At 49.1% G+C, this 7,987-nt stretch overlaps 1 pseudogene; it reads right to left on the bottom strand.

Moving 5' to 3' along the window:
• Window positions 1-322: 322 nt before the first annotated feature.
• LOC108317341 lies at window positions 323-1,586 on the bottom strand (annotated as a pseudogene).
• Window positions 1,587-7,987: the final 6,401 nt, after the last annotated feature.

Genomic DNA, 7,987 nt, shown 5'->3' with positions numbered 1-7,987 from the left:
GGCTCGTGGTTGATAATCCCATCTCTGTGTCCATGTCTCCTCCTCTTCTGTTTCCTAAAAAAACATTTGTCATTGATTTTAGGGCCCACCTGTGTAACCCAGATAAGTGTATCCCAAGATCTTTAACTTAGTTCCATCTGCAAATGTGATTTTTTTTTTTTTTACATTTTCCCATTCTTAAACTTAAATAAGGTCCCATTCAAAGACTTCAAGGGTTTTGACATGGACATATGTTTTAGGGGCTACCTCCAGCCCACTATAGCCACAGAGTCTTTCTCAGCATTTGGTCCCCAGTGTGGACCCTGCTTCTTCTGGCTTAGTGTCACAGAACTTTGGTGTCATTGGTCTCTGGCACCACTTTGCCGTCCACTCTCCGGCAGGTGGTGGTCTTTTGGATGGTTTGCATGGAGTTACTGCTGTCCAGGGATTGAAGTCCTTGCCATCTTCCAGCAGGCGGTGGTAGGTGGCAAACTCAGCCTCCAGCTTGACCTTGATGTTCAGCAGGGCTTTGTACTCCTGGGCCTGGTGCTGCCCCTCTGCCGGGGTCTGTGCCAGCTCTGACTCCAGGTGCAGCAGGACCCCAGTGAGCTGCTCCATCTGCAGGGTATAGCAGGCCTCCATCTCCCTCAGGCTGTTCTCCACGCTGACCTTCAGATTTCTCATCGAGCCCAGGTCAGTCTCCAAGGACTGGACGGTATGTCTCAGCTCCAAGAGCGTCATCTCAGCAGCTCTGACCTCAGCAGACTGCGTGGTGACCACCGTGGTGCTCTCCTCAATCTTCTGAGACCACTACTTGTCCAACTCCTTTTGGTTCTTCCAAGCCAGCTCGTTGTATTGGGCCCCATATCTGCCATGGTCTTGGCGAGGTCCTGAGATATGGGGTGTCTACACCCATGGTCAACCCAGAGCTGGCAATCTGGACTTGTAGGATTTTTGCTTCCTCTTCGTGGTTCTTCTTCATGAAGAGCAGCTCCTCCTTGACAGCCTTGATCTCTGTCTCCAGCTGCAGCCGAGTGACATTGGTGTCATCAATGACCTTGCAGAGCCCATGGATGTCACTCAACACAGACTGGCGCACGGACAGCTCTGTCTCATACTTGACTCTAAAGTAATCAGCAACAAGACAAACATTGTAGATCTGCAGAACAATGCAGGCATTGTCCACAGTATTTGCGAAGATCAGAGCCCTCAGGTCCTTGATGGTCTTGAAGTAATGGCCTCAGTCTCTGACCTGGGGTCCCTTCTTCTCCAGATGCTCCCGATTTTGCTCTCCAGCTTCCAGTTCTGTCTCCCGGCTCCTCACTCTGTCCAGGTAGGTGGCCAGGCCAGGTAGTCGCTCAGGTTTTGCATGGTCTCCTTCTCATTCTGGATGCCTCCCATTCTCATCAGACCCCTGTCCATCCCCGCAGCCAGGCCCCCAAACCACAAGCCACCCCAGAAGTTGGTGGAGCAGGACATAGAGATCTGGGACCCTGAGCCCCCAGCACCTGCATAGATGCTGGCTGCGCTGCTGACTGGCTGGGTGGCTGGACAGAGCCCAGGGGCCGGTAGTTTGTGGAGAAGGTGGAGCAAGTGGCGAAGCTCATGCTGTCCAGGGAGCAGAGCAAGAGGACAGGACTCAGGCTTTGCCGACCAAACCTTTTGTAATCTCGAGACTAAATCAACCCTAGTGATTTGTTGGAACTATAAGTTTCTATGCAGTGCCAGTTGTGGAAAATCCTCAATATTTCAACTGTGCAAGGGGCCACGGAGTGAAAAGTTAAAAAGAGAACATACCAGAAAGAGCGTAACACGGTGTCTGGCACACAGTGGCGTTCCATAAGTATTCTGAATACTAGCTCTTCCAGGCACCTTGCTGGGTCCCATAGGACATAGTCCCTGCTCTAAAGAAGAAGCCAGTGACACCACTCATAAGAACATAACCTCAGGAGATCCTAAAGGGAAGCAGCCCAAGGGAAGTTTCCTTTGTAGAAAGAACATTCCTCCCATTTGAAATCACATATTTAACATCTGTCTTCCCCAATTCTTTCATGTAGTCAACAAATATTTTTTTAGCTACATTAGTTATGTGCCAAGCTCAAGAAATGAAACGTTAAGCCAAATGTCCCACGGGACATGGCCTCCTGGAGGGGACAGGATTGTAAAGATATTCAACCAAAATAAAGATATAACTACAAATTCTGGCCGGGCGCAGCGGCTCACACCTGTAATCCCAGCACTTTGGGAGGCTGGGGCAAGCAGATCACCTGGGGTTAGGAGTTCGAGACCAGCCTGACCAACATGGAGGAACCCTGTCTCTACTAAAAATACAAAATTAGCCAGGCCTGGTGGCACATGCCTGTAACCCCAGCTACTTGGGATACTGAGGCAGGAGAATTGCTTGAACTTGGGAGGCAGAGGTTATAGTGAGCCAAGTTCGTGCCATTGTACTCCAGCCTAGGCAAGAAGAGCAAAACTCTATCTCAAAAAAAAAAAAAAGGAAGATAACAAAAAACTACAAACTCTAATGGGCAGAAGGAATGCTATCAAAGAGAAACAAGGGTCTACTATAGATTAAAGTTCAGGAAGCCCCTTTGAGGAAGAAACATTTAAGCTGAAAGATGATAGGATTTGGCCAAGCAGCCAGCTAGGAGAATATAAACTGAGATCTTAGTGGAACAGAAACTATGTCTGTGTCCTCTCCGTCCCCCTAGAAACTAACCTAGTGCCTCGCATGTAAAAGGAGCTCAGTAAATAGGCGTTAGGTTGCCTTTAGTTGAAGTGTGGTTATCTAACCTCCATTTTACAGATGGGAACGGCAAGGCAGAAGACCTAAGCTTGGATTTGACAGGCATGGATTTCTGTGGACGAGGAGAGCCTGGCATCCTCCAGGTTGCTGTGGTTGTTCACACCACCCTTCCTGCCTCCCTCAGCCCCCTCCCTACTTGGCTCAGGCTCCCTGAAGGAGGTATGCGTCAACCCAGGGGAAAAGGCGAAGCGGAAGGCTTCATTTCAACCTGGCACAAGTGAACTATTTATGGCAAGAACCAGATGAGCAGGAGGCCTGGATGCTGAAAAGCCAAGGAGTAAAAATACCTAATTCCCAGCCAGAGCACCAAAGAATTGTTCTACTGGGACATGTCTCCCCTGCCATACACTGGACTCCAGGACTGCCCTGGCAGGACTGAACAGACCCTTTTCCCATGTCATCTTCTCCCTGCCAGCCTCACTCTGCTCCACGGATGTGTCCTGAATGATTCTCACACATCGTCCAGGCTCGACTCAGCTGCCATGTCTAACAGGAAGCCACATGCTCCTCACCCTGTTGGATTAGGTGTCCCTGTCTTGCTCCTTTCACAGCCTGCAGTCACTGAGATGAGCTGTGTGGTCATTTTCGGATGGTGAATTCACTCTAAGCAGAGATCATAGCCTGTTCTCTGTTGTGTGAGCCCAGCACCAGCACCTGAGCCTGGGTACATAGTTACCCCATGAAATTTCAATGAATGGGCAAGTGAAGAAAAAAAATAAATGAATGACACTATCCATCAGTCACAACTTTTTTTTTTTGGTAAACAGGTTGCATGTAAATGTCAGAACCCATCATTCAGCCCCAGGCCTGCTTTGTACCAAAGATTATCAGCACCTCTGTCCTGCAGGGGTATGTGGGCTGCTAGAGGGTCTAGAGGGTGAGGGTGGAGAGAGATACACATGACACCGGGACAGCCTCCAGGTGGGAATTTGTTCTTTTGTCATCGTTGTGCCGCTGCTCCTACCCACCAAGCGCTGCGCTAATGCAGTGGACTCAGGTATAAGTCATGGCCTCTGCCCTCAAAGAGTTTGCAGTTTAACCAGGTTAGAGAAGACACATAACTGAACGCTGGCCAGAGGGGGTGTGCAGCACACAAAGGAGGTGGATGGAGGACACAGGAGAAGTAGGTAAGCCCAGACCAAGGTTGGCTTTGGATAGAAATTGTCCCACAGCTCAGAAGCATGACCAACTCTAAGTGCCAGAGGCCTGTGGGTATACATCATAGCTTACGGAAGATGTCACCCTGCCCTAAGGTGCATGTGCGCATGCGCGCGCGTGCACATGCCTACACACACACACACACACACACACACGCACACACGATGGAATCCTGAGGGATGCTTCGGCCTCCGTTTCCCCCATTCCCTGGGACTCCTTTTCCTTCCCCGTCCTGACACCTTATTCTTCAGCCAGGCTGAGCTGCCAGGAGATAGTTGAGGACAAGAGCCCACGGAAGGACTCTCCTAAGCAGACCTCTCCTTCCACACCTCTACAGTCCCTCTAACCCACTGCCCTGCAGGTCTTCAGAGATTTCTAGGTCACAACTGCAAAGACAGTCTGGGCCGGCACCCTCTGCATTTGGGCTGAAGTCTCACGGCCCATGAGTGTACAGAGCTCAGCAGACCCTTCTCGTGGACAGAGTTGGTGCCAAGCTTGGCAAAGCTCCTTGACTCGGCTTCCTTGGCTCCTGCAGCTGGAAGGCCCCTGAGCAATTGCGGTTCCTTCTGAGTATCTCGGCCAACCCGGAACTTCAGCCCCAGCACCCATGGGTAGCAATTGTGAAAAAGTAAAGCCCTGTGATGTCACCCCCTAGAATAGTGCTGAGCATTTACCCACACAAGGCTTACTGGAGCAAGCCTGCATGGTGGTCACAGCCTCCCACCATGGCCTAGGGGCTGCAGGCTTCCCCAGAGAATGTTGGATGTGGTGCCCGAGCTCATCAGCAGGTGGGGGGTGTTTGGGCAGCATCCTGCTGGAGCCCATAGGGTTGGCTATAAAAGTTCCTGCAGCATGAAACATGCCTTCCAAGGAAAACCTTCCCGTTGGAATCTCCTGGGCCCAAGAATGTTTGTCCATGGTATTCACAGAAGAGTGGCATTATAATACAGTGTTAGGTGCCCAGGCTTGAGAGAAGGCCAAGCTCAAAGTCTAGCTTTGTGCATCTCGCTGTACTGATCTGTAAAAGAGGGAAAATGACAATCCCACAGTGATGCTCCCATGAGTTCCCTCTCTGTCCCCCTTGCAAACCAGGTATTGCCATTAATATGACATAACATTAAATCAGCCTGAGATGAATTTTGAAAGGGCAATTCTGCTGGTTCTTATTGCAGATATTCAAAGGTGAGAGTCATGAGTCACGAGAATGAGAGTATCTCTTGAAATATAGTGAGTGCTTACCATAGTTCAGGCAATGGGCTTGGTACATTACAGAATCTCAGTTAATTCTCATAATGACCCAATGAATACTAGTATTACACCTGTTTTACAGATTAAAAAAGCAGGGATCAGAGAGGATGTGATTTTGCCCCGTGGTGGCGGAGGCTGCCAGCTGTCCCTCAATACATGATCTTCCCTATTCCTTAGGTCTAGACTCTCTGATTCTTATCTGGACACATGGCCAACCAGAATAACGACCTTTCCCAGACTTCCTTGTATCCACATGTGTTCATGTGTGGCCAGTGGGATTTCAGTTGAGTATTTAAACCCTGCCTCTCTCATCCCAAAGAACTCTTCAATGTCTCTGTAATGTGCATGTGTATTTGGATGGGCTGGGAGTCCAGCGCTGGGGCTTTTAGCACCAGTCCATCATTTGACACTTCCTATGTGACTTGTATGCAGGGGGCTACACGAGAATCTACCTTCTCTCCCACCGCTGGATCCCTGGTGACCATAGCTCAGCTCTGGGCCCACCTACTGGCCCAAGGAAGACCCACATATTTTCTATCACTTACCTCAGGCCACAGAAGCTTCCAAGGACTTGCAGGAGGTGATGGTGAGGAATGACCAGCCTGTTAGTCTTAACATAGTCCTAAGAAAAGTTGCTCAGAGGGCTTCTTTCAAAAATAGAAGCATTTGATTGAGTCCTAGCTTCTGGGGGTGTACAGATAGTCCCATCTCTATTATATCACTTTGTATTTTCAAATTAAACCCCCCATCCCATGCTGAAAGTGCAGTGGATGTTTCTCAAGCTGGGACTGGCCTGAGTGCAAGGGAAGGGGACAGTGGTGGGGGTCTCTCTCCATGAGTCACCATAGTCATTATGATGAAGCAATGGTGAAGTAAGACCTCAGTGTAAATCTGAACCATCCCAGGATCGTATATTCTCTTAGATTGATTTGCAGGTTAATACCAGTTTGGGAAAAATTGCCAGCTTGTAGTACTAGACACAGGAGGCAAAGATATCATATACCAAACTCCACAGCCTGTGCTCCTGCCTTTCTGGTGGATTTTGTTCTGTTATGGCTGGCAGTGAGAGGCCAGGACTGGAGAGCAGAGGCCTACGGCTCCCCCTTACATCTTTCTTTTCTACAAAGAAGTCATTGCGTTCAGAAAGTGTGAATTCGCTTGTTGAATCCACAACCTTGTATACATCACCTCAACCCACATCCCATTGGCCAACCTTAATCACATGACCACATGTGGCTGCAAGGGAGTCTGGGAAAGATCGTTATTCTGGTTGGCCATGTGTCCAGATAAGAATCAGAGTCTAGACCCACTACTACTATTACCCCCACTTAATGGAATAGAAAAATTGAGATTCAGAGAGATTCACTACCATGCCAGTAAGCAGCAGAGCCAAGATTTGAGCAGATGTGTGCCTAAACGCTGTGGCCAGAAAGGGTTTTGTGTACACCTGGGTGAAGTAGGGTTGGGCTGGGCATCAGGGGTATTGAGCATTTTCAGGCAGGAGACACTGCATCTGGAGATGGATGGAGGAGAGGGAATGGTAAGAGCACATGTAAGATGGGAATCCACTCACTCGGTCATTCCTGAGAACCTGCCACACCCAGTCACTGTGAATCTCAAAATGAAACACAGCACCTTTCCTCAAATAGGGCAGCAGGAACAGACGCAGGTGCTGTGGGACTCTGCAGGCACTGCGATGCTCATGGGAGACCAATCTACTGCAGTTTTCAGAGATCCCCTGGTGCCTCTGGGGACTAATCCTATGCGACGTCTGCGATGTCTCCAATTAGCTTTACATAATGCACGGAGGATCTTTTTGAAGCATTGCTTTCTGGATAATATCTAAACTTACTTAGTGCCACCAAGGACAGGTCTGTGGGTGGTCTCTTCTGCATCACTGGTCACACTTCCCACCCGGCTCCCCTCTGTGTCCCTTTTTCCTCTAGTTTCCAGCAAGGTAGGGCCCTGGGGAGGCACTTGAACAAGCATCCTTCCTTTCTACCACTGTGCACACACAGTGCCCTCTCCAGAATGCCCTTCCCATGCCCAGCCAACCTGGCAGTGGGAAGTGACCACCTCATGAAGCCTACTCTGCTCTCCTGCCCATAACACCAATGCCCCCATGGCACACATCTGGCAGAGAAGCAAGTCCCAATACCCCACATGTTCGGCTGATTGGCCAATGCCCATCTCTCTAGGTGCTTCTAACCATTGCCCATGCCCACCAATTACATGAGTCTTCTCCAGTGCCAGCCCTCTGCCTTCTCAGCAACTTCACACCTTCTGTTCTCTCTGCCTGGGATGTTTTTCCCTGGGGACACCACACTTTCAGTTTTCAGGTTCCAGCTTCCTGCACAAGAAAGACTCTTCCTGACTACCCTATTTAAAATGGAGACTCCTTTTCTTTCTTCTTTATCTCTGCGCACTGCTTGGTTTTCTCACAATACCAGCATAAGGGCAATAATTTTGTGGAGGTCTTTGTGTACTTGGTCTTTCTGCCTCCCTGCACTTTCCACTGCATTGAGGGAGGAGACCCTGCCAACGATGCTCCCAGTTGTATTTCTGGCCTTTGAAAAATAGTGCTTAATAAATATTCATCGAAGCGATGGTGATTATGTGGGTGTAACCACATGAAAGAACTCAGTTAATATGTGTGGATTACACTCCATGTAAGTGATGTTTTAATAAAAAGTAGATACCAATTGCATTGGTTACTTGAAAGAAAACCTGGAGCATGAATTTGCCTGTGAGTCTCATTCTTCTTATTTTTGTTGCTGGTGTTTAACGCAGAGT

Source organism: Cebus imitator, unplaced genomic scaffold, assembly GCF_001604975.1.
Source record: "Cebus imitator isolate Cc_AM_T3 unplaced genomic scaffold, Cebus_imitator-1.0 Scaffold200, whole genome shotgun sequence".
Taxonomy (NCBI): domain Eukaryota; kingdom Metazoa; phylum Chordata; class Mammalia; order Primates; family Cebidae; genus Cebus; species Cebus imitator.
Note: the sequence above shows the minus strand (reverse complement) of the source record. Positions and strands in the feature narration are given on the sequence as shown.